Genomic DNA, 26,599 nt, shown 5'->3' with positions numbered 1-26,599 from the left:
CATGAATATGAAAATTATTTTTTCACAAACCGTAATATCAAAATTAATAAAAAATAAAAACATATTTTCTCACAATTTAACAATACATGTATACAGACATTAAAATTGAAACAACAGACTCAAATAGTAATACATGAAAGAACAAAATACATAATTCAGTTCAAACCCACGTAACTTGACGAAACTTTATAAAAGTCAAACTAAATTAAACTACAGGACGTACGAAAGGCTGGCCAGAGGTTTTTGCTTGCTTTTATCAGATCAATTAAATCCCTAGACGAGGAGGCAACCTTCAAACGGTGCACGCCAAATTAGTTTTTAATACCTTTCTTATAAAAGCTAAATTGCTTTATGAAAATTATTTAATGTTGTGACGGAAAATGTTTACTGTGGAAATTAAGGTTTTCGGCTTACGAAAAGTAAAGGAATGTTGGCTGTTTGTGACGTTGTTTATGGGCTTTCAAGTATTAAAGTCAACTTTAATGGAAATACGCGGATCTCGGTCTTGTTACGATGTCTTAAGGTCGATTTTACAATGTAAGAAACGAAAGTTGTTGGTAGAAGAAAATGGGAGTTATAAATTTAGTTTGAAAAAGTAGAGTTCAATAGACTAGTTCTAGAATCTATCGGTTTATTCAATAAACTATGCAATGCCTAAGATTGGGCAAATTTAAAACGAATTTTATTACTCTTTGAATGATTCAGCAATTTCAGTTACATTTTTCTTAATATCTTATTCAATGAAACTTGTGTTTTTATCAGTACAGCAAAATTATTACAAGATACAAATAATAAAATGAATTTCCTTATCACATTGTACCCAAGCTAAACAACAAATCCCAATTCAAATCGTTTAATTTTCTAATCTAGGATACCTAGGTTGAAACTTCGATAAATACTTGCCTGGATTTTTGCCCAGACCAGTAATTCTCGTGAACAAGCCATGCCTTGCCGTCAACTAATGAACAACGAACGTACTATAAAATGCTTCGTACAATTCTTGGAACCAACGAATTTAATTACTGGAAAAACTACGAGGAAATCCGAATAATATTTCTCTTTTTTTTTGGAAAAAGTGACTAGACCCTTTTAGATTTGCGGAATTTCGAATTTCTCTTTTTTTATACAAATGATGGTGAGTGAAAATGATTTAGTTTTTTTATGTTAACAGATTTTGACTTTTCCAAACTATGTTTCAGCTGAAAATCAAAAAGTTTTTATTTCAAATAGGCCGTTTCTCAGGCACTTAGCTTAGCTAACTTTTGGTTTAGTCAAATTTAAAAAAAATATATCTGCTGTATGTTACGTGGAGAGACATCAAATCTGACGTAATCATGTCATCAACATTTAATTTCAGTTTTTTCCAAATGCAATAAACCTTAATAGTTGCTATCATTTCTCATTTCCTTATTCCACATAACATACAAAACCAATAAAACCAGAACCAAACTATAAAACAAGACCATAATCATCAAAATTCAAGTCATAAATCCCGATATTACCCCAAACAAACCCTCCGCGACTTTTTTTCATTTAATGGGGTAATAGTGGCATTTATGGGGTAAAGATGGGGTATAGGAGCGATTTCCCATCGATACAGTGAAGTAACGGTGTTGAATTAGCATCGGATCAATATGTTCTTCCGGGCCGTGTACGGTGGTGGAAGGTACCGAGTTACTACGATGTATTTTCTTTTAATATAAAGATTGTTCCGTGATCGTTTCGTGTTTGTTTTGATTTGTGATTTAAAAAGTAGGATGCTTCCTGTAGGTTTTTGGTTTTGAATTTGTTGAATTTTAGTTTATAATTTTATAACAAATAAATATTTGGAACTAGTTTTTGCCCTAACTAACTCTATTAACGTAGTTGTCGTTTATCGACCTGGAGTCAATCTATGTATATAATCTAGCCTCTATTCTCTTGAACGGCCGGCTAAATCAGTTGAAAGGTTTAGTGGAGAATGTATAAGAAGAAGAGAACTAAGTAAATTATTATTTTATGTATTCTCAACTTGAGGAAATATGGGAATATGTACTCCTTGTAGATGATTCCAAGTTGAAATTATGATGACGAATTAAAAAGTAGCTTACGATCCGAGAAATAGTATACTGGTAATAAACATTACAGTCCAATTTATAATAAGACCAGTCTTTGACAAACCTTGTTTCGTTCAGGCAGAGCTCATGGTACTATGTCGCCAATAGAAACAAAAATCTCTACGATGATGCAACCACAAAGCTTCAATAACCGAATATATCAGCCAAGAGAAAGCGAGACGGAAGATGGATGTCCTGATATAAAGTTACATGAGTTATTAACTTCAAGGGAACATTAATCATGCATTATGATCGGTACTAAGAATACACCGATAAATTTTCAAGCTACCGGTACTGAGTTGGTACTTTTTTGTCGTATTCAAGTACCCCGTGGTGTAAGCCGAAATAACTCGATTCGAAATAACCGCTGTAATCGATGCTTCAACAATCGATTTAATTAGAATTATCGGGAGTTTTGAGGTATAGTCGTCGACATTGGTGTTAAGAATTTTCGATAGTTACAACAAATTTTAGCAAAAAATCGAATCTGTTAAATAATACTTAAATTTACAAAAAAATATCTAGTATATAGATTTGTAGTTCATTAGGGGACGAATTTATAACATAGATCAATTTTACAACCTAATATAAACTTAATAGCAAAGAGATACGGTTGGTTTTCCACATTCCTTGATTTAACACAATACCGTTACAGTTCATTATAAGTTAAGGAAGCGGAACCAAATATCTTGGCACCGTAATGGCCCACAAAAGCAATAATTTGTCAAGATTACCTACACACGAATATCACAATGAAATATATTATAAACATACTGAATTAACTGTTTGAATTATTCCCTTTGATTTCCATTTGTGTAAATTCATCGTTATCAAAGTATAACCTAAGATTTTGTTTACAAAGGAAAAAAGAAGATAACTTCACTAGATCATGGTTTCAAAAATAAATTAATTGTAAAACTTATGTCACCGATAGTACCATTATAGCTTATGTTTTTAATATGTAAAGTCGCAGGTTGTAAAATGGGAGATGAAAAATAACTATAATTGTGAAGTTATCTACTTAGACTTATGGCGACCTCCGTGGTCGAGTGGCGTATGCACCGGTTTCAAGGTGTCGCTAGCTCTGAGGTCTTGGGTCCGATCCCCGGTCGGGTCAATGTAAAAATTCATATTTCTACATTGTCTCGGGTCTGGGTGTTTGTAGTACCTTCGTTGTATCTGAATTCCATAACACTAGTGCTTTAGCAACTTACTTTGGGTTCAGAACAATGTATGCGATGTCCGCATTTACTTATTTTAGACAGTCTATCACTAGATCCTCATAAAGGATACCGCTCATTTCGCGAAAGATATTTATATAACTAGAGACACACTACTCATTGTCACTATTAAGTAGATATATTAGAATACGTAATTATTACAAAGAAACTTTTTAACAAAACAAAGAAATCCACTATTTTTCATTACTTTAAAACCTTTCGGAAACTAATTCCAATTTTGACAATACAAAATTACAAATCACATTGGTCCCCTTCATTCACAGAATGGATCAATAACTAATGGAGAGAATGGCCACTAATTCCGGAAAAAAGGAGTTAAAATAATTTAACTCTACAATTAACTAAATTTAAGACTTGTGTTAGCAACATTACAAGTGTACCCGTCGTCAGTACTTTAAACGTTACGAAGGTCCACAATAAAACAGAGCCAGCCCCCTACTGATTTTTATATCTCAACGGTACTGAATAAAATTATATGCAGTGTTCATAATTTTCTTGATGATTTACTCTTGTACTGGTAGTCCCTTTATAATTTATTGAACCAATTAACCGACCGTATTGAGTTCTGCGTGTCATTTTATTTTTTTCTTAATTTGACTTAGTATTTGATGTGGTTTTCTGTAATTTAATTAAAGATTTTATTTTTGGTATTTGATGTTGTTTGTTTATTGTTAGGATTTCTAAATATTTACATTTGAATGGAATGAAAAAATGTACTTCGAATTGGTCTCATTAAATAAATTGGCTATATTTTTTTTTTATAGCCAATAGATTTATCTTATTGCGACGGCAGTTTTATTTACGTCAATTTTCAGATAAGTTTTTTATTAAGATCTAGATATTCAAAATACCGCAGAATGAATTATTTCAGTATAATTTCAATTCGATACCAAATCTCTTATTTATTCAGCAAGTAAAGAACTATTAAAATAAATCATAACTCCGTTCAAACTAACTCTGATGTAATTCAATACTCTCCTACATCCTCCTCAAAGTTACAGTTGCAAAAACATCCTTAAATCGAGTCTGAATTATAAACTAGATATTTAATTCCCAAGTCTTAACCTAGCTATTAAAATTACAGGAGTCGACCTGCACTAGATTACTCCAAAGTACATCTAAACAACATCGATTATCGATTATCGAGTATCGATTCCAGAGAATCGAGAACTCGGTGAGACGGCACATATATTAATACGTTGTAGTCCGCAATAAAATTGGCTGACAGCGTTAAATAAGTGCCGGGAAAGGCATTTATAAGTAATCGATACATCGGTATGCAGTACCGATTCTAAGTTTCGATTTATTAAATTTTGCGTCAGGTGTTGGGTTTAAAATGAGAATAGATTCGTTGTTTGTGGGTTTAAGTAGCCGCTTTTGTGTTTCATTATATCGAGAATTATAGGACTATTTTTTAAGATTAATAAAAAAATTGTAATTTAATATATAACTACGTAGCATAATGCAATAAATAAATCAAGATGTATGTTTAAGACCTTGTCAGCAGTATCTGAAATAGCTGAAAGTAATGTAATCGATACTTTTCCTTATATTTTATTTATAGGATATTTAAAGGATCTTCAAACAGATTCTTTCGAACACCTTGCATTATTTCTAGAACCTTCTATTTCCCACTGACCTTGGAAGTAACTCTTGGTCCGGAGATAGCTGACAGACAGCCGGAGTATGGACAGTCTGTCCAACTTGCTGAGGATGTTCTGCTCGAAGGGCAGCAGCGACGCCAGCGTGTCCAGCTCCGCGTTGAGGCGCTCCCGGTGGCGCTTGCTCGGGTTGCTCTTCGTGACGCCGTCTTTTGAAGGTGGTTTGATGCTGTGGGTGGTAAAAAACCGGTAAGAATAAATCGTGAAGAAATATATCGTTGTATCGGTACTGGGCTTAGCAGTTAATTTTTCTGTGGAGTATTAGGGTTCATTGTTGGGGCAGCGGGATTGTCTGAAAGAGTTACCGATAGACGAAGGATAAAGGAAGGAGCATGGGTGGGTTTTAGTTGATAAAAACCTGGTGCTCCCTTCCCTTACTCAGAGCGGATAAAAGGCCGTGTAAATCCCAGATGATAGCTAACTCCATGCTAAATGATATCGGAATCAGTCAGTTTGGGTATGAAGAAGCAACACATACTTTCATACATGACATACATTCGCATTTTTAATTTCAGCGTAATATGTAAAAGTCTCAAACGAAAAATAAAACCATTATGTAAAAAGGACTAAATTTGACATGAGACCAAAAATCTTCTTTATCAAAAAACGTTCTATTACAACTTTCTGAAAACATCTTTAAATACAGTTTTAACTATGAGTAACAAAAGGAAGCTTAACCACAATATAATATAGTTAATATGATAGGCATCCCCTATTACTTTGAAACAATGTTACTGAGCCACGTTCTACTCCCCTTTGGGAATAATATGTGTATGATATGTGGCCTATAAAAAGCCTTATTCATAACCCTTTTAGAACTAGAGTAAATTGTACTCTATTTATAGTTCAGTAAACTTGTGTGCGTGGGGTTAAGAACCGTTGTTTTAAATGCACGTTTTTATATCGATTATTAGTATGAAAATTGACAAATTTCTTTAAGGAAACTAAAGATGATTTCCAAACGAGAAAATGCTTGTAATAAGTTTGGATACGAAATTAAATCATAAGTAGGATACGTCAGGTCTTTTTATAGTGGACAGTATATTTTTTGAGTCGTCAAAAACTATATGACTCCTGAAAAGATATGTTGAAACAAAGCCAAGGGTCGCTGTCTCTTTTCAATTCCAGACAATTGTTGAAATGCATTTATATGTGTATAAATAAATGTAGAGTATTAGATGTGTGTAAAAAAGGAACCTTTAGTTATTATTTTATAAAGAAAATTGTTTTTTTCTTTAGTATACCAGCTAGACCAGCGAACGTTCTTTTGCATTCTATATGATTTTCAGGGAATTCCTGGTATAGAAAGGACTTTAAATATCCTCGTAATCCGTTTCGGAGGAGTAAAGGATTTTATCTATACTAATATATAAAGCTGAAGGGTTTGTTTGTTTGTTTGAACGCACTAATCTCAGGAACTATTGGTCCAAATTGAAAAAATCTTTTTGTGTTGAATAAACCATTCATCGAGGAAGGTTTTAGGCTAAATCATCAGGCTGCGACTAATAGGAGCGAAGATACAATGGAAAATGTGAAAAAAACAGGGCAGGTATAAATCATAACTTATATTTTCTATCCACGGGGACGAAGTCGCGGGCAACAGCTATATAATTATAAGATGACCACGTTTTCGTACTAGGGACCTATTTGAAAAATATTTAATTGATTTTCGTACTAAAAACGTAAGATTATAGTTTTTACTTAAGCTGTACAGTTGCAGGTCACCCATTTCTACATTCTTTATTCATTGTAATTCCTTAAGCAATGTTTAACAAACACCTAACAATGTAATATTAATATTCCACTTTATGCCCAAGTACATTTTCATTTCTTTTAACAGTTTATAAATACTGGTTTCAGCACGCAATTCTTAGTAGCCACTGTTATATCAAGATTTTTATAACTTTATTTAACAACCCAGTTACAAGTGAAATTTATATAGATTTGAATACGTATGTAACAAACTAACCAGGTCTTTAATTGGTAAATTATTAGGAACTGTCAAAAATGTGGTTATTGGTGATGATTGAATTTATTTTTTCCCACGTTTTTAAGCACTCACTTTTCTTGCTTGTTTGTTTGTTGTTCCGGTTAGATTTTTGCAACTCAATTTTGATGCACTTCCCGATAAGATAGCAGGCTTAAAATTTCAGGGTAGCCTCAAACGCGATGAAAATGCTATTTACAACTATAAAACCTGTCAAAATTTTACATTTAAAAACGTGGGTAATTCCATTTTCCACGTTTTTATATTAGGATTTAAAACCAACTGAATATAGGAATCGATACCTATTATATTCGTGGCTGTAGCCGTTGCTTAAAGTCAATTTTGATGTCGTTACAGTCAGTGTCCCCTAATCCAAGGGATTTTTACAAAATACTAATCAAAATATATCTCAAAAACAAAAACTCATAGCCACCCTACGTACCATTCATTTCTGAGAGGCTATTTAAAATGACACATCACATTACCGAGAATAACAGTAGCATTCGGGTTTGCTTCCCTAACGAGAGCCGGGTCACGCGAGCCTACTCCTCTAGTTAGCATAACTTATGCGCCGGATAAGGGGTGGGCTTGCAGAATTATTGTGCTAAGTTTTTTAGGAAAATTGAGTTTTTTTTTTCTAGTTTTAGTCGGCTTGTTTGATGTTTCGTTGTTTTGTTTTTAATTGTTGGGTGTTTTGAGTAGTTGAGGTATTTATTTATTTTTTATTTTTCGTTGCAACGGGTACAAGCGGAGCCCTATTATCAAAACTAAGGTGTATGTCCGTCAGCCAGTTATCAAGATGCATTTCAGGAATCTTTGATGACTCAAAATCTAAATTTCGACATTTTTTTATGCGACAAGATTAAACTCGGACAATATAGAACATCGACATTTCTCAATTCCGACAATACATTGGATAGACATGTCTTAACTGCGATATTACTGTACTCCGACAAAATGTTGGTTCGACAACTTTTTACTAGGAACCGTCGCGACTTCGGCAACAGTCTACTACGACAACAACTGTATAACGACATGAGGTTACTTCGACTAACGCTACTTAGAAATGCTATTATGTCGACATTCTTGCCTTCAAAATAAAACATATTTGTATAGTAATAATGGAATAATTACAATATGTTTTTGGGTGTGTATCGAAAATAACTACAATATTTTTTGGGGGTGTATCGAAAAAAGCTTTTGTTGACCTGTTACATTACTAATGACGTTTTATTCAATCACTGATTTTACTCAGAAGCGACTGTATATATTTGTTTGCGGAAAATAAATATAATGTCTTCCTGCAATATTATTACATCTCGAAAGGGAAAAGTGCAATTGGTCGTTGATGGATTTATTTACTGTGTGAACAATGTGCGTGACAATGTTTATTATTGGCATTGCATTGAAAAATGTAATAAAACGTGTAACGTCTGGATTAAAACAATAAAACATGAAGATGAACACCATGTTGTAAGTAAGAGAATTAACGTGCATACTCACTTACCTTACTAACATACAGAAAAAAAATGAATATATTCAAAACAATAACAGAGTTAAAAAAGAGCAAAGAAACACTGAGAACGAAATATCTCGAATAAGGGCTCAAATACAAAAACAGAGTTATAAGCGCCAGAAGAAACACGATGAAAGATTAAAAAATCATCTGCAAATGAAAGAAGAAATGGAAACTATAGAGTTTTTAGAAGGAATTGCCTACATTATGTATTTAAAAAGGAAATAAGATTTTATGTTAATTATAGCTTTGTAATAAATAATCCTTTGAATTTGTATGTAAGTTATTTCTTTTCAAATATATTTAGTAAATATTACTGTTGTTTCTAAAAAGCGTGGTGTTGATTTTAGACACAGTAATAGTGTCGACATAATAGCATTTCTAAGTAGCGTTAGTCGAAGTAACCTCATGTCGTTATACAGTTGTTGTCGTAGTAGACTGTTGCCGAAGTCGCGACGGTTCCTAGTAAACAGTTGTCGAACCAACATTTTGTCGGAGTACAGTAATATCGGAGTTAAGACATGTCTATCCAATGTATTGTCGGAATTGAGAAATGTCGATGTTCTATATTGTCCGAGTTTAATCTTGTCGCATAAAAAAATGTTGAAATTTAGATTTTGAGTCAAATTTTTGATTTCACATTTGTGGGTAAAACCTTTTTTTTAGCAACTCTACGCGAGTTTCACTTTTTTACTTTTGAAGAGGTTTTTTAACTTTAGACGTTAACTAATAAGCATTCATGCTCGCATATGCGAGGGTGCAAACATCAGTCTAAACTTATCACCTGTAACTGACGTGACAAATTACAGTGAATTGATCAAGACTCATTGTTTTAACATATTGTTTCTGTATTGAAAATAAAACTTTACGGCTATTGAAATTAAGCTCATTTTGATTTGCCAATACTTGTAATGGCATTAGAGATGATTTTTTATTGCAATTAAGTATATTTAGAGATTAATAAAGATTAAACCAACCGGAATAAAGATATATCCTAGTTTTTCTTCAACAGTTTGTCAATGGTGTCATAATAGTGAAGAAAGTAGGTACATATAACTATGAAAGAACATTACCTGTGTTAGGATCATATGAGAAACACTCAACTATCTATCTGTCAGGGTTCATGAGATACAGTCTGGTGACGGACGGACAGACAGCGGAGCCTCAACAGTAAGATTACTACTGGTTCGGTACCTAAGCAAACGTAAACAAAATATTTGAACTCATAAATCAAAATTTCTTATATTTGTTTAAAATGTATACTATCATCGAGTTTATATTAATTACAGTGTAATTTATTTAAATTAACGTTTTGTTAATGCGTTATAAGTTATTTGGTTTTGTTTGTTTTTCTATAATTTGTTTATGGGCCCAACTTGTATTGGGTTAACTTAAATTAGATTGAGAACACGGAAAGATATGGAGAGGTATTCTATATATATATTTTAAACTTGTATATTATTAGAGCTTTTATATTATTTGAATAGTAATGGTGTTATAATTAATTTTAAGTCAGGTAAGTTTTAAAGGACGTCTTAAGCCATAAACTTAAATGGGTTATTTTTAGCTGCAATGCAAGAGTTCTAAGAAATCTGTCTTTTAAATTGTTTTTTTTTTTCATTAGATAAGAATAATATTAATCTTAAATCACGTTATATTCTGATATATTCTCTTCTAATTTTTGGAAACATTCATACGAATTAAGTACCTTCAATATAAGCATTTTTACACTTTAAAAAAAAACCAGATGATTTTTGTTTAAAGATTGCTTGTAATGTGGCTCATTGAAATTTCCAACCTTATTTCCATTAACATTGTGTTTCTGAATAATGAATAATTGAAACCAAAACCTAGTTTAAGTCCAGCTTACAATGACAGCTTACTTAGCTAACTTCCGTTAAATAACAAGCTATTGATACAGTTATCAAGAAAACAGCTTGTTCTATTCCAGCTATTTTGGTGTCCAACACAAATTATAAATAGTACATTAGTCATCGCCGCCCGTCGCTTTTGTTGATTTATTCAAACTTTAGTATCAAACGGCGCACGCGCACTCTTTGATATTACTCCCATACAATTTGTATTCATACACCACAATAATGCTAAACAAATTTAAACTTTATGTAAAAGTGTTAAGGTTGGTTTGAGGTTGTGGATCTAAAGTGCAAGTGCCATATAAATCAAGCCCGATTATTTCTATAAATCGTAACTCGATTAAGTTATAATCGATTGGCGATTGTGATAGGTATCGTTATTATCGATATATTTTTGTGATGTCGTCCCCTTTTTTTTGTCCGTTCCGGTAATTTTCTGTTGACAAATTATTATAAGATTTGTGTGAGAAAGGATTATCCTTAAAAAGTGACTGTATTTTATGTAAATTTGAAGTAAATTAAACGGAACATAATAAGGTTTGAAGTGAAGAAAAATGTTTTGAAGCTTTTGAATTTAAGTAGCGATCGTTTTGAGGGATTTCGTTGTGTTATTTTCGTAGTATTAGTGTCTGATTACTCTTGAAAACCTGTGTATAATATTGTGTACGGCATAACTTAAAAAATGTGTAAACATTTGTCGGAGGTTTTATCAAAGTTTAGAACAAATTGGAGGACGGATCTACTTACATTCTTATTTATTCCTTATTACGTGCAGAAAACGAACGTTATTTAAATGTACAATTTGAAATTAAGTGTTCACAGGCGGGCATAAGTCCTCAAAGTTTTCTTTAAGCAAACCTTTGGCATAGACTTAATGTATGTCGATAGTACATAACAAAGAGATTTTATTAAAAAACGAATATTTCCCAAATTGTGTTGGTGTCTACTAGGCTTCTAACCTAATCAGAGGCAGTTAAGTACCAGTCTTTACGAGAAGCAACCGCCTAATCTGCCCAACTCAACCCATTTAGCATTGTATCAGTGCTAAATGGGTTGAGTACCCCAAGGTAAGTCTCGTGGTCCGACTTTGCAGCCTCCGAATACCATCGCGAATTTCTAAAACACTTCTACTCACTCCGTTTGATCAAAAACAAAAACATAACGCGTACCACCAATGTGACTTATCAAAAACAGACAATACAGCTATAAACAAATCACCATACCATGGGAACGAAAACCCACAAACTTATTACACTTAACGTATCGAATAAATAATTGAAGAAGTTTTATATCAAAAACTAAATATATTGAAGTGATTACAAATTTCATTGCGAAATTATTGGCGTAGCGTGGACAATGGATTTAAAATCTTAAACAATTAACAAATAGAATTAATAAAGTATACTTTCGTTATATTAAAAAAAGTTCTTAATTATACGGTTGGTGATTTTCGTTTAATTAAAAATTTGTTTCAAATAAACAGTTTTGGTGAAATTTTAGATTGTTTCTAAACGGTTTTCTGCTTTGATTTGCGTAAACGAGTAGTATCAAATTGTTTTAATAACTAGTAGTATGTTTGATTGTATGTGGAGGTAGTTAAAATTTAAATATGCATGTTTAAACTCTGACTCTAAACTAAAATCTTTTGAATGTACTGAAATAAACCTTTTTTAACCGCTGAAAAAAGGAGGAGGCTTTCAATTTGTCTGTACCGAACTTCGGGCGGGAAATCGGGCGTAAAATATCTGTCATTATCTATACTCTATACTAATAAATAAAGCTGAAGAGTTTGTTTGTTTGAACGCGCTAAGCTCAGGAACTACTGGTCCAAATTGAAAAATTCTTTTTGTGTTGAATAAACCATTCATCGAGGAAGGCTTTAGGCGATGAACTATCATGCTGCGACTAATAGGAGCGAAGTTACAATGGAAATTGTGAAAAAAACAGGGCAGTTATAAATCGTAACTTATATCTTATACCCACGGGGACGAAGTCGCGACAACAACAGCTAGTGTTCCATAAATTTTCAGAAGCTTTGGCCCAGTTGTATTTTTCATGTCGGTTCTATGTTTTTGTTCTTAAACAATATTATTACTTTGAAAATTTGTATCGAAAAGAACTAACCCTGAACAATCAAAACATTTATCAAGGAATGTTTTATAGTGACATATCTCTAACAATTTTTTTTCGCCCAATTCGTTTTCCCCCTCTTTGAATTACCTTAATTTATATGTATTTCGATTCATCAAAATCAATATATAAAAACTTTGAACACAATATCAATGCCAAATGAATATCGTTACGCGAAACCTTGTACATAGAACCACTAAACGATAGAGCCAGACACATTACAAAATTCAAAGGTAAACAACGGTATAAGAAATTCCTCTGTATCTAGTTGTAGTTGTGAGCTAGCTCGCGTTAAACACGCAACGATTGACATAGGCCTACTTGTGACGTCGAAACAGCACGGTTTGTATGAAGATCGTGACGTCATCAGATCTATTGTTACTCTTATATTTTATGCCAATGTAGTTGTTATTTTAGGTAATGTTTAATTTGCAGGAGAATAGGTCAAATGCGGTACGAACTTTTGAGACTAGAGGCTGTGGTTAAATAAGGGAAGGGAAGGAAATAAACAAAATAATTTAGTTGGGCATTTTAATTTTTCATAGGCAACCGTTAGCGTTTCGTTGGAGAAATTATGGAGAGGCCTATGTCCAACAGTGGACTGCTATAGGCTGAGATGATGATGATGATGATGATGAACCGTTATCGAAGTACTGTTCTATATTCTGCGCTGTTTATCAGAAAAATCGCAACTGACTATCTGCCACACTTTATGAGATACAGCCTGATATAAGACGGACGGACAGACAAACATCGGAGTCTACTAGGTCTCCGTTTTAATCCCTCGGGATAGGCGTTCTAAACTACGAGTTTACTACGAGTTTTGGGTTGCTGAATATTGTTAGGATTTCAATTTTAAGATGACGTGGCCTCATGCTATTTACATCACTATAGATTCTACAGTTACACAACACACAAAGAACATCTGAAAGAAATGTTAACTTTAATAAAACGGAGGATAATACCGAAGTTCCTACGGAAGCAAAACTACACTTTATTTCAAACTAGCTGTTGCCCGCGACTTCGTCCGCGTGGTTAGAAGATATAAGTTATAATTTATACCTGCCTTCTATCTATCTATCTGCCTTCTATCTATCTTGAAGGATTCAGTCAGCGTTTGCAATGTAAGCGCAAAAAATGTGTTTTTTAACGACCTCACATTAGAAACCTCAAAAATTGTAGCCTATGTGTTATTCTGATGTATAAGCTATATTGTGGTAAAGTTTCATTTAAATCCATTCAGTAGTTATTACGTGAAAGAGTAACAAACATCCATACATCCATACTTACGAACTTTCGCCTTTATAATAGTAGTAGGATAGATATAAAACCTCTTTTAATATACATTTTTGCAGTCGCTACTGTCACTTAAACGAATGAAAATAACTTCCAACAGTTTGGACTGTTTCTTTTTATTTTATTCTTCATGTTTGAATTTTTTTATAAGTGATACAACAAAAGTGCATATAAATAGCTACTATTAAACGATCGTTAGACGGATGATAGGAAATTACACTTAAATATGAGAAAACTTTATGCTTTTGTTTATAACAATTTAACGATTTTGAACGGGATAAAAGTAATTTGGATTTCGTTCGAGTCGCTTAGTGAGTAGTCAGTCAGGTTTGGTATTTTTTTTATAACTTGTTGAACAATAAATTCTTACATTAAGCGCTATTTTTAAATTAACCATAAGCTTTCCTTTATACCTTTTCCATTTACCTTTTGACATAATAATATAGTATGTGTTAGTTGTCAATTGAATATTTAATATACGCTTGTAAATATTTTCGTATCTGAGTCCTACAAAAATGACTGAAATCAGCGCATGGGGAAGCAAGCGTCGTTCGTATTAGCCCATACAAAGTAAGCCAATCACGAGGTCAAACTACGGCAAAATCCTATCAAAAGCCACCTAGATGACCAAATGTTTTAAGATATATTTTATATGTTAGATAGACCTGACGTTCTCCAATGGCATCTTACTTCCACATCTCCAATAATATTAATTTAAGACATGGTGATACACCTCTTTTGAAGAAGTCTTTTACAAAATCGACAACCGCTTTCTACTAGATGCATAAACGATCAAAGTTGCTTGAATCTTTCCAAAATGCATGACGTATTTATATTCACACAAAGTTTTCTTATATTAAGTTTCATCGCTTCGTTGTCTTTGTCAAAATTTGTCTGCAACTTATCCATGTGCATGCTTGTTCATAATCGTTTGTATCAGCTGATTCAAAACCAAATGCTCTAACTTTGAGTCTGCTGACACAAACAATGCTCGCGACACTTTGATTGATGTCATTTAGTAATTCAAAGATGGCGCGATCAAAAAACAAAACACGTACACCTCAGCATCTTACTATCCTACAAGCCAACCCTTGACTATTCAGATGGTCACGTGACCCGGTACAAGATGCGTGACAACACGCTCGCATGTCAGCACGAAGACCGTTTACAACTCATTCACCTAGATGTCCCTACTGTTTTCTTGGCCGCTAACTTACGTAATTGGTGTGACGTCATTTGATACTGTGACGTTGTATGACAGTGACGTAGCGTCTTTAGAGTTATGGGGTTTGAATGAGTTAAGGAGTGATGTGTTGTTGCTGCATTGTTGTGTATAAGTAACATTTGTTTTGTTTTGGTCTTGAATTGAGGTTGCATTATTCAATTGAATTTTTCGTCTTTTAGAATCACTGGCTATCAGAGGCGTCATGTAGTTTAATAAAATTTTGCCTATACCAGAAAAAGGCAGAACAAAAACTATTCCAACCGATAAAAACACTATTAGATGTTCTGTAAAATAGTTCTCATAAATAGAGAAAAGGTAAAAACACTTGACTGAGTGTCAATTCGACATTATGTATTTTAAGACAATCTACAAACTTACTCTCTAAATAATTCTCGGCCGTAGTCAGATAAAAACACTATAATTTTAGGTAAGTTCATATTATTGAGAATGTGGGAATGAGATGCCGTTCTATGCCGTATATTGCGCTGTCACGCTTTTACAGCCATGATAATATAACTTTAAGACTTATTGGTAGATCTTTTTCAAGATTCAGAAAACACTTCCTTTAAAATTTGATTATACGAGTCTATATTCAAGTACCGTAGTAAAGTTTTTATAACGGGAAGTTTATTATAATAATATCTACATATACTTACATTAATCTTATTTTAATAGCATGATTGAATTACTTTCAAATCCGAACCCGTAATCTACGCTTCAAATGTACCAGAAATCTTTTGAATGATATATGAATGAATTATGGTACTGGTTGGTTGTTTGTACCGTTTAGCCGACTTCAAAAAATGTGGAGGTTGTTTATTCATCTTTTTTATTTTTCATTTATTATACCGATTTCTTTGGAAACTTGAATTTATGATCAGAATTTATTCGTCTTGTAGGTATTTCAGTTTCATTTATTTTGGAATCAAATACCTCGTGTAGGTAGTTAATTAAACTATACGGAAAATAATGTATTTCCAGCCAGATTCTTTTGAAGTAAATGAAAACACACATTTAATTAAAAAACATAAGTCCGTATATAAACTCCTTTGCAGCAAGCAGGTGATCCAGTCTCTACAATTCTTAATTCTAATTTGACATAATAATATGTCATTCTTAATTTAACCCTCACAAGCGGACCCATTTTAAAGGATAGTCCGAGATAAAAAATCGTTGATCATGGACAGGAAAAAAATCGTTACGTCACATAATACTCGTATGTTTACAAATGTGGAGTGTTGTGGACTATAATTATAAATATATTAGAAAGGTCGTTGGACGGGTTAAGGCCGTACGCATTGTTTTGAGAACTTTTTAATGATTTTTTTTGTATAAACTGACCTTATCTTTAAAGTTCGAGTTTGTTTGTGAAGGTAAAATTTTTATATTTTTCCACTTTTATAGCGAAATTTGGGTTTTTTTTTTAATTTTAATTAAAAAAGTAATAATTTACCAGGTGCAAAACTCGAATCATGATAATTATTTAAAATGACAGTTTTGTTACACAAAACGCTTTCTCCAAGGATAAGATATTCAGTGCGAAACTAGACAACCTAATCGTAGTTTTGATCACCATTGCAATTTTGAATGGAGATTGGCAACGTAGTGCTATTTATCTCCTCTCTCCTCGTTTTGCTGTGTCCGGCTGGGTGCACAATTATTACCCATTTTTGTCTATAAAACTATATTATGAGACAAGTACTTACATCAAAGTTATTTATATTTGTTTTTGCCTCTTGAAAGGTGGTAATATTTTAGTGCACGTACTTAATCTGTCAACCTTTTTGCCGTCTGCCATAATTAGTGTGAATAATTATTTTTAAGACCTTAACTACCTATCATATTGTACTTAGGTGTAACAGTTCTATTTCTATTCAACTGGGTGAGTTATGATGCATACGTAACATACGTCTAAACTCTCTTTCGCCGCTACGAAGAGAAAATCAAAGCGTGAAGTTATTTTTTCCAAGAAAATCTCTCTCACTCATCTATGTGTTAAACTTAACTATAGTTTTTCTACTTTGTTTACGGATATCATCATCAGATTACACCGGTCTAACCGCTTCCAGATTACCTTTGAATAAATCTTAACTAACTGTCAATTGTTTAACCGCCATCATTAGACGTTAACACAATTATACCCTTAGACAATACGAAATAATTGGCGTCAATTATCATCTATAAAATACATCAATAAAAACAACAACCTTATCTTACACACCTGTATAATATTTTCTAACAATTGACGATTCATTCGCGTAAAAAAAAATATTTTTCGCACAGTAAACGATCATCTTATAATTGAATAAACGAACGCCAGATTTAGGACGTGCAAACAACTCATCTTTGTTACAAACCAATCGAAAACGAACTTTATTCCCACAACATAAATCATAAATTGAGAAATCCGAATTAAGTATGCAATTTTTTTACACCGAAAAGTCTGATAGCAAACGGTCGTAAGTGCGTTTGGATCTATGTTTGAAATTCTATCTTGTGGTAAGGATGATAGGGTCAAATTTTGTTCGTCAGTGGGTTACGCGTTAAAGTCCGATGAGCATGTATGCCAAGTAAAATTAAGTATGCCAATACCATAGTTCGCGCTTGATCGCATACAGCCTTCAGAGAATGAGCGTTTTCCTACGATTTTTCTCGTAATACATGAAGTGTGTTTTTCTATTTCTGTCAAGGTTTATACGTAAACTTTGTTGGTCGTTTAACACTGAGAAAATAATATTTGTTGAGGCTACGAGCTGAAGTTTTGGTAAACTTTCAATTTAATGACTGCATAATACCCTTGTTGTATAAGTCACAAAAAAACCCTATGTGCGCGACGTAACTTGGGTTCAATCCCCGCCTAAGACCAGCATTTGTGTTATCCACGAATGCATGTTCTGAGTCTGTGCGTATTGTGCATGTAACTTGAATGTTTATAAACCATGCGTCACACGGATTAAATTTTTCAAACGGAACTCGTCAGATATGTGAAAAAATATCACTAAAATTATCAGTAAAATTTTTAAATTTCTAACTCCAATGAACGGACGGATAGCAGAGTTTCAGAAATATTGCTCTGTTTTAACCTCTCAGATACGGATTCCTAAAAATGGCTATCTTATAGCTTTGCGTTCGCCTTTAAAGACACAATATTTCCTCCTCTCCTATTTTTCCCACGTTTCTATTTATCTCTTTGTTTGTCGTTCCGGTTGGATTTTGCAGCCCAATTTTGGGGCACTAACCGATAAGTTTCAAACCCGATGACAATGCAAATTACAACTATAAAAACGGCTGGACCAATTTTGTAATATTTGAATGAACAGTAGAATAATAATTAAAGTAAAAATACAATTCAATATTAAAGTCATCATGACAGTTGCTTTACCAGCTACTCAAAATTGAGTAACAATTTAACATAAGCATAGAAACTTCCTTTTAACCGGATTGGTATTATATCATTGTAGCAAATGGGGCATACGTAGGCAACTAGGTAAGTAGAGGCATGATTACCACAAATCGTAGCAATTTATACTGAATAGAAGTGGACAACCGTCGCTTAACTACGTAAACAGATTCGTTATTATCTGACATTTGATGGTAATAGATAGACATACAGTTAGGAGTCATTCAGTTATTGACTTGAAAATATTTGAGGGAGTAGCAAAAGTTGCTGGTATAAAGGTGTGCTTATATTTGTCATGATTTTGGTTGTGAAGTTCAATAGGATATTTTTATATTCATCATAATTCATCAAATCATAATTTCAACTACTAATAGTAATTGTTACACACAATGAAATAGGATAAGAATACTCTTTACAAATAAATCCATCCCTCCCAATAAACTAAAATAAGTTCCGTTAATAGAGGAAACATTATCCAGAAAATGTCCAATAAAATGTAACCCCCAATCCAACAAGTGCACTTACAATTTATCTAACCCTGCAAATACGACACGCGTTGCTGGGGGCCTATTGTACCATTCAGGTAGAGATGTCAGGACCCCTGCAACATTAACTCCTGTCAAAATACAAAACGCGGTCTCTTTGTCCATAGACAGCGATCGGAGGGTTGGATATAAAGGCATTGATCGCGTTTTAGGGTTGGGCGTGAAAATACGGATTATTGTACGGTATAAGTACATAACTTATTGTGGTGTATTTAATTGGTTAATGTTGGAATTGTATTATTGTCATTTTAGTCATGTTCTTTCTCTTGAATTTATTACTTGCTTATGAGAAGCATTAATATTCCATAAAAAGTAATTGTTTCACAATATATTCATCCTACTATTGGGCATAGGCCACATAGGCACAGTTTGAGCATTGATCAACACACTACCTTACTACAGGTTGCTGATTTCAGATCCAACATTTGGAATCCAGGTTACCTCACGATATTTTACCTTACCATTAGCGGGGCCTTAGAATAGTTAAGAAAATGCATGCAACTTTGAAAAAGTCGTTTTTTATAGTTGTCTGTGTCGGGATCGAATTTTCACTTTGTGACAAGCATTTGTGTGTTCCACCAATCTTGTTCTAAGTCTGTGTGTCATTGTGCACGTGATTTGTATGTTTGTTAAACCCACGCGTCACAAGGATTAAATTCCTTACTGCCGGAGGTAAAAAAGAGAAAAACGTATGTAACAATAAAGAAGACTGTCTTATTTATCAAATTCATTCCATTTTATCCATGATATCCATATACAGCATAAAATTAATTAAATAGTAACGTTAGGAGATGTGATTGGGTTGTTAATCACAACAGTTCCCTTCCCACACGATCGTTATACTGATACACAATAAACAAGATCTCTATCAATATAGCCGTTATTTAATTGTCTAGATCAAGCTTGGATTTCGGTCTAGATAGTCTTTTTAAAACAATGTTAATGTTTAAATAAACAGCATATTAAAACTATTGCGTACTGTTTAAGATTTGTTTGGGGATTTTATGGTAGTTTATGTTATCCCACTGCTGGGCAAAAGCTTAGTCCTTCATATTCAAAAGCTCTCTTTGAGTATTAGGCTTTATTAGGTATTTGTTGTTCAATAATATAGTAATCTTCAATTAATATTTATTGTTCTTCTGTCTTATATATTTTACACTCATAAGTTTTATCGTATCATTAGGTATTTATTAAACGATTTTCAACATTGCAAGATAATACAAAAAAAAACAAGCACATTTTGATATCGCTTTTTGAACAATTCTACCAAATCTCAACCCTCTCAAATCTAACTTAGATTCAAACAATAAACTTTGTGGTCGAAATGATCGACACAAAAAAGGAATAAGAAAGCATTCAAGATGTTCACTCATGGTTCTAAGAGAGCCTATTATAACTATATTAAGTACGCTTCGGGCTAACGGCCCTTAATGACGCGTCATCAAACATTGGTCAAATCATGACGCAGCTTGTATCATATCTATTACAAGTGTTGTTTTGTTTATTTGTATAAATGGTATAAAAGAATATCTAGTTCAATGTCGCTTAGTATAAAAATAATACTAATACTAATAATAATACACCATAGGTCAATCAATATAATTGTATCTATGATTTGCATTGCAATAGAATGTTTTGTGGGACATTTTGCATTAACAATCCTCATAAAAAAATTATTTTTTTACAAATACAGAAAAAAGTAAGAAAAATTTAGAAGTTTTTATTTGAAAAGGAAAGACGAATTTGTCCTGGACAGAAAAAAAAAACTTTAAAAAATATTTACTGTCCTATCTCCTATAAACAATTATACCAGAATATGCACTACCAATAAATACTCCACACTTTAAAGCATAAGAAACACAACCCGTCAAGCAAACAAAGCTACATCACCGCCGCACATCACTTACCAGACCCACCCTTTTAATTACACAACTATTAAAACTTCAATTGAAATAAACTCAAACCATTAACCACAGCTATCGGTTAACAGGTAAGCCCAATAACCCCTGCAGCGTCATTGTGATCACACAATACGGTCTATGTGACCACACGAGCGGAACTAATGCCCTTTAAGTACCGGTCGCATTTCGAGGGTTAGCTTTTAATCGTGCGATTTCGGTTTTGCTAATGGATTTAGAATGGGTATGTGAGTTACGAAAAGTAAGAGTTGTAAGAAAATGGATTTTGTTGTTTTTGTGGAAATTTTTATTTTTTTATCTATTTGTGTGCGTTTTTTTAGCGTTAAAGTGACTTAAAGTGAGGCTAGACTTTCACTTTCGCGAAATAAAATAGTTAATACTTTCGTATAATAAGAATTTACTATTTTATTTCCAGCAAAATTTCATTCGTAATAATTTAATATTATATTTTTTTATTACTTAAAAAGGTTATAATAATAAAGTTTTTGATAAATTGACAAAATTAAAAACTCAATCCAACGGTACTTAACCTCACACTGCAAATAAATGCTATTACTCACAAAATTTTATACCAAAAGGTGTCGCAAACAGGTTCTCTATAGATTAATACGATAAAAGTACTCATTAAACGACGCATTACGACTTGATATATTAGATTTTAAACGAACAAAGCGAGAAATAAATAATTCAAAAAGAAAATAAAACAGTCAAGGAAAAAACGCATTTATCGAAACTTTTTTTTCATTTCTAAATACCGTTACTTAATCGAGATGTTTGCTTGCTCATTAAAAAAAAAACAATTCGAAAATAGAGCGAAAAAATTAAAAATACGAGTTTGGCAGTTTTTTTTTTAAACCGGCCTGCATTATTTTAGTATTAATGTATGCTTGAGTTCAGTTGCAAAAAGTTTTAATTAAAACTACCGCGTAACTGGACTTGCGAAGGGTTAGTGTGAACTTGTTTGTAACAATTAAACCTGTGGCCATTGAAATTGGAGACAGTTAAATAGGTGAGTTAAGTAGCCTATGATATACACTAATTGGCATTGGCTGATATTTTAAACGACGGTGGCAATTTCAATTGTAATTAGAAATAGAGTGCTCAGTTCCTATAAAAAAGGTTGCCGTGTTTTAATATTTATGCAGACATAAAGTTTCCAACTAAAGTTATTTTTTTTTCACTACCAATTATTATAAAAGTTAAAGTTCCTCCATAGTTAGTTTTTAACATCTTGTTAAGGTTTTTTTAAACATAAAAAATATAATCTAACTTAAAATGAACAGAAATCGCACATACACAACTAAATACTGAACTATAAAACTTTTCTACACATGCCTGTGTTACTCCGTCGAGTTGAGTACAATAATATACCTACATAGTTAGTAATACTAAGCTATTACCTGTCTATAGTGATGTGCTCAACCTTATATTATTATTTACTTTTTAATATCTTATTGACTGGTTCTACCCTGATTCCCAACCTCCATGTTTTATAGTAAGAATATTGCAATTGTGGAAGCAAGATAGCGCACGCACGGTGTAGAACGTTGTCTCTCTCTTTCACATCTACAATGATGTTATATTAAGAGTTGAGTAGGCCTTGGTATGGTTACTATAAATAACCCACAAAACATTTTAACTTGCAGCTATTTGTTCGTTAACGGTCGATTTGGTCTGCTTTGGTTTGCTTTTTTTTCGAGGCGCCATTTTGGCGGTATTTCTTAATTAGTATGTCAGGAAGTGACAACGAAATACTTGTTAAAAATTGTATTTTATTTTTTGGATGCATGTTCAATATACTGTTTATAGTTTTTATTATTTATTTGCAAAAAGAAAAATAATAATAATCGAAAACAAAACGGTTTCATTACGCGGACAAATAGCCCTTCCGATACCGTGAAGAATTGAACTTAAGAACAAAAACCTAATGAAATTATCTAATCAAATAAAAACTCCAAAAAACACTAAATCCACACAGCTAATTAATTCAAAATTTCGCGCGAAGACGAAATACTCAAAAACAAAAGAAAACAAGATGGCTGCCACAAAACGAAAACGTACCGTAACGCTTGATTTGCGATACCGGTAAAAAAACAAACCGGATTCGAGCGGTGCCGGGGCAAAACAGTAGTCAACGTGATAGGTAGATGAATTGAAGAGATTATACACTACACGACCGCAGTAAAATTGCTTTTAAAATTAAACGTTTGAAATAAATGGGTTTATGTTGGTGTTTTAGCGAGATCTCGTATTTGTGAGGTTTTGATTGTGTTGGATGTTCATGTTTCTGATTTTAGTATTTTAATAAGTAAATATTTTGTAATGTATGATGGAATATCTTTCTGGCTATTAATAAACTAAAACTAAATTATGTATATCATGTCATGAAGAGAAAATAGAAATGATTGGAAATTTATTGACGTCACATTTCTTTAAAATAATTAAATTTTATCGATACAATAAACATACGGTTTCCCAAAAAAAAAAAAAAACGGAAAATAAAAAAAACCTCCGAAAAACAAAATCAAATCAAAGAAATGTCAAATACATTTGATGAGCGGTACATAACGATCTTCCGATCAATGTACAAGCTCCCTTATAATAAAATTATTGGTATTCTAAGAATAAATTTTGCTCGAGTGAACATTTCACTGTAAATCATAATAAAATGCACTTTTTCGATAGAATTGATATTAAAATATAGTCTAGTTTTATTAATCTGGATGATATGAATTGTGACTCTCGTTTGTAAGACTAGCTTTTGCCTGTGATTTGGTACATCAATTAAACTAGGTAGGTAGGACCCTGACTTCTACACCAGAGGTCGTAGGTTCGATGCCCACCAAAGATAAATGTTTGTTGGATAAGCATGATCGTGATGTTCTGGGTGTAATTTATCTATATATTTATTTAGAAACATAGAAATTTAAGTATGTCCATTAGTTGTCTAGTACTCATAATACAAGCTTTGCTTAGTTAGAGCCTTTTATAATATGTTTAATTGTTTTTCAAAAACTTTTTCTGGTACCTTTGCCGATGAATCATGTTCAAACCATCCCTATAGAGGCTAAGACATGGTGAAATTAAAAACATTAACTTTAACGAAGCTAATTTGATTCCTGTTAAGCATAGTGTAGAGTTCAAAATGGCAATGACCTATAACATACATAGGTTTGCCTGGGTTACCTTTAAGCTTCTTTGTTGCCTTTGAAAGGTCAAGGGCTAAGGTTTTATGTTACATTTCCTAGGTAATGCTTGTAGGGCTAACTTTCATAGAAATTGTAAACTGTACTTGAAGAGTAAAGAGTTGTATTATAGATTTGGATAGAGTCGATAAACCTAGTTTGCCCAGCAGTGGGATCCCACAGTTGGGTGATTGGGATTGGGATTTAATCCTTGCAGGATATTTTAAGTGCATAATATGTTTTGAGTTTAGTTATTTAAGGTAGTTAAATTAAAAAATGAACAAAATAAACAGTTAAATTTACGTGAGGTAGAGTATAAAAAATAATAAATAACTGAACAATTCTAGGTTTTATTGTGATTTGCAAACATTTATCGCGTCTATGCGGCATGGGAAACGAAGTACTTATGGCGATCCGTTGCCATGGTAACGGTATCATCACGTAACCCTATGACCGCGGAGCTAGGTCGCTATGGCAATAAAGGTGACAAATAATATCTTTATACGAAAATTATTATCATAATTTACATTTTTATTATGTCCAATAAATTTTTCTACTTATTTTTCTACTGGCAGTTTAGGGTTGATTCACAAAAATATTGTAGTTGATTTAAGGTAGGAGTTTGTATTTTTGTAGATTTTGTAAGAGCTCTTAATCTTTTTTCTAGTAAATATGTGCAAAATAAACGACAAATGATCATAAATTGAACACAATTGCAAAATTTTCTCGCTATTCCAGCAAAAAATTGACAGTAACGGTTCAAATTTTGATCAATTTTCGTCCATATTTATTAAGAGAATGAAAACGTCTCGAACCAACAGCGCAGACTCGTAAAATTTCGGGGCGTTCCGTTGCCATAGCAACGCTGTCATCTGAATTAACCCTGCTGCCGCGGAGGTGTGGTCGCTAACGCGATTTAAACACTAATCCACTTTGTAAACACAATTATTTGTTAAAGGCGTCACTTTTTACACCTTTCCCTGTGTTTTATATATTTTTCTAGTACGAAGTGACCTATGAGGTTACAACCACGCCCTGTTCACGTTGGAGAAGAGCTGACCAGTTGCCATGTGAAAGGGTATGTGAAAATGTGATTATAGTAAAATAGTCTTTAGTATTCTGGGATAAGATCTAGTATTACTTGTTTTTATTATACAGGTATTATTGTATTAAATCCTATTAAAGAGTTTTGTTTCGATTTCACGTAGGTACGGAGCTCTACCGCTTCAATATGGTGGCTAACTACGTCGAGTATGGCGGCTGAATGTATTATTCAGATCGTCCTGTCTGTTTTCTGTAATATTTTGACAGACAGCTAATCAATTACGTTGATGACGTATAGGGGCAACCGGTCCACGTTCAAACTATCAAATAAAAGCCTTTAAAACCTATGATATAGGTACAAAACTTGTTAAAACTGTTGCAAATGAAAAATTGCTTCAAACACAGCTTGCTTAACTCCCATTTTTCACACGAACTCAGTCTAGAAAATAAATATTCGTCTTTTGAACTTTTATTGCCATAATTTCAGATCAAAATTGAAGTAATGTTTACTTAAAGTACCACATCCACATTGCAAATAAAGCGTATAGTCCACATAACGCTAAGCCAGGGAACTATAAAGCCGGTAAATCTGAGGTAAGCCAATAAAAGGGTTTTATTAAATGAAAACCTATTGGATTTGCCGGCGGCGCGTCGTCAATGCATTTTGTGGCGGTTAGGTGCAGCCGATACTGTGCTGGAAAACTGTCGTATAAACGCACGATTTGTTTAGACATTAAAATATAAAAAAGACGTGAGTGGTCATTAAAATATATTATCATGTTAACCTTATTTATAATGACATATCATTGCCGTTTCCTTTTTAAATAATACTTCAGCGGATTTATAATTTGTTTATGACATTTTACTTGGAAATTAAATAATTAAATGTGAGAGACTACACCAAACTTAAGCTGCGTTTTCTCATTACAATATAATTTCGTCCAAGTTTCCACAAAAGTGCAGTAACGTATCTGTTATAACATTTCATGATTCCAAACGACACCTAACTAAAAAGACACGTCAGAAAACCAATCAATCGAACAGGAATTAACACAACCTCAAATCATAAACTCGTAACATAAAACTCATCAATCAAATCCATAATAAATAATCATCAAATTAGCACACATTGCATTTCAATCGGCCGCCGTCGTCGGTTTCGCGAGTCAGTGTGACTCAGCGTTTCCCCCGCACGCTATGCGTCGCCCCTTACGCTTGCCCCACGAAGTTAGCGGCTTATTCGATTAGTATACGCCGCTGATTGAATTAAGGTGAACGCACCGGATTTAGTTCTTATATGTGATTTATTTATTTTAATTCTAGTGTATCTGTAGGGTTAATTTTATTGTGGCTTTTGTTAAAGGGTTGGGTTGTGGACTGCTTTTCAATATTTTCCTTATCTCTGTAAACATTTTCTGTGTGTATTAAGTTTATTACGTCTTACTTAATGGCTTGGAAATAAACAATGAAAGGTTCTGGG

At 33.0% G+C, this 26,599-nt stretch overlaps 1 protein-coding gene across 1 annotated transcript in view; it reads right to left on the bottom strand.

Annotated features, from left to right (window-relative positions):
• The window catches only part of LOC113499241 (aryl hydrocarbon receptor), a 113,135-nt gene that overhangs the window by 46,639 nt on the left and 39,897 nt on the right, over positions 1-26,599 (bottom strand). The window contains exon 2 of the mRNA XM_026879638.1: positions 4,977-5,167. The gene's annotated coding sequence lies outside the window, so the exon portion shown is untranslated. The remainder of the gene's footprint in view (positions 1-4,976; positions 5,168-26,599) is intronic.

This window comes from Trichoplusia ni, chromosome 12, assembly GCF_003590095.1.
Source record: "Trichoplusia ni isolate ovarian cell line Hi5 chromosome 12, tn1, whole genome shotgun sequence".
In the NCBI taxonomy this organism is placed as follows: domain Eukaryota; kingdom Metazoa; phylum Arthropoda; class Insecta; order Lepidoptera; family Noctuidae; genus Trichoplusia; species Trichoplusia ni.
The sequence above is the reverse complement of the archived record's forward strand: the minus strand, read 5'-3'. Positions and strand labels throughout refer to the sequence as shown.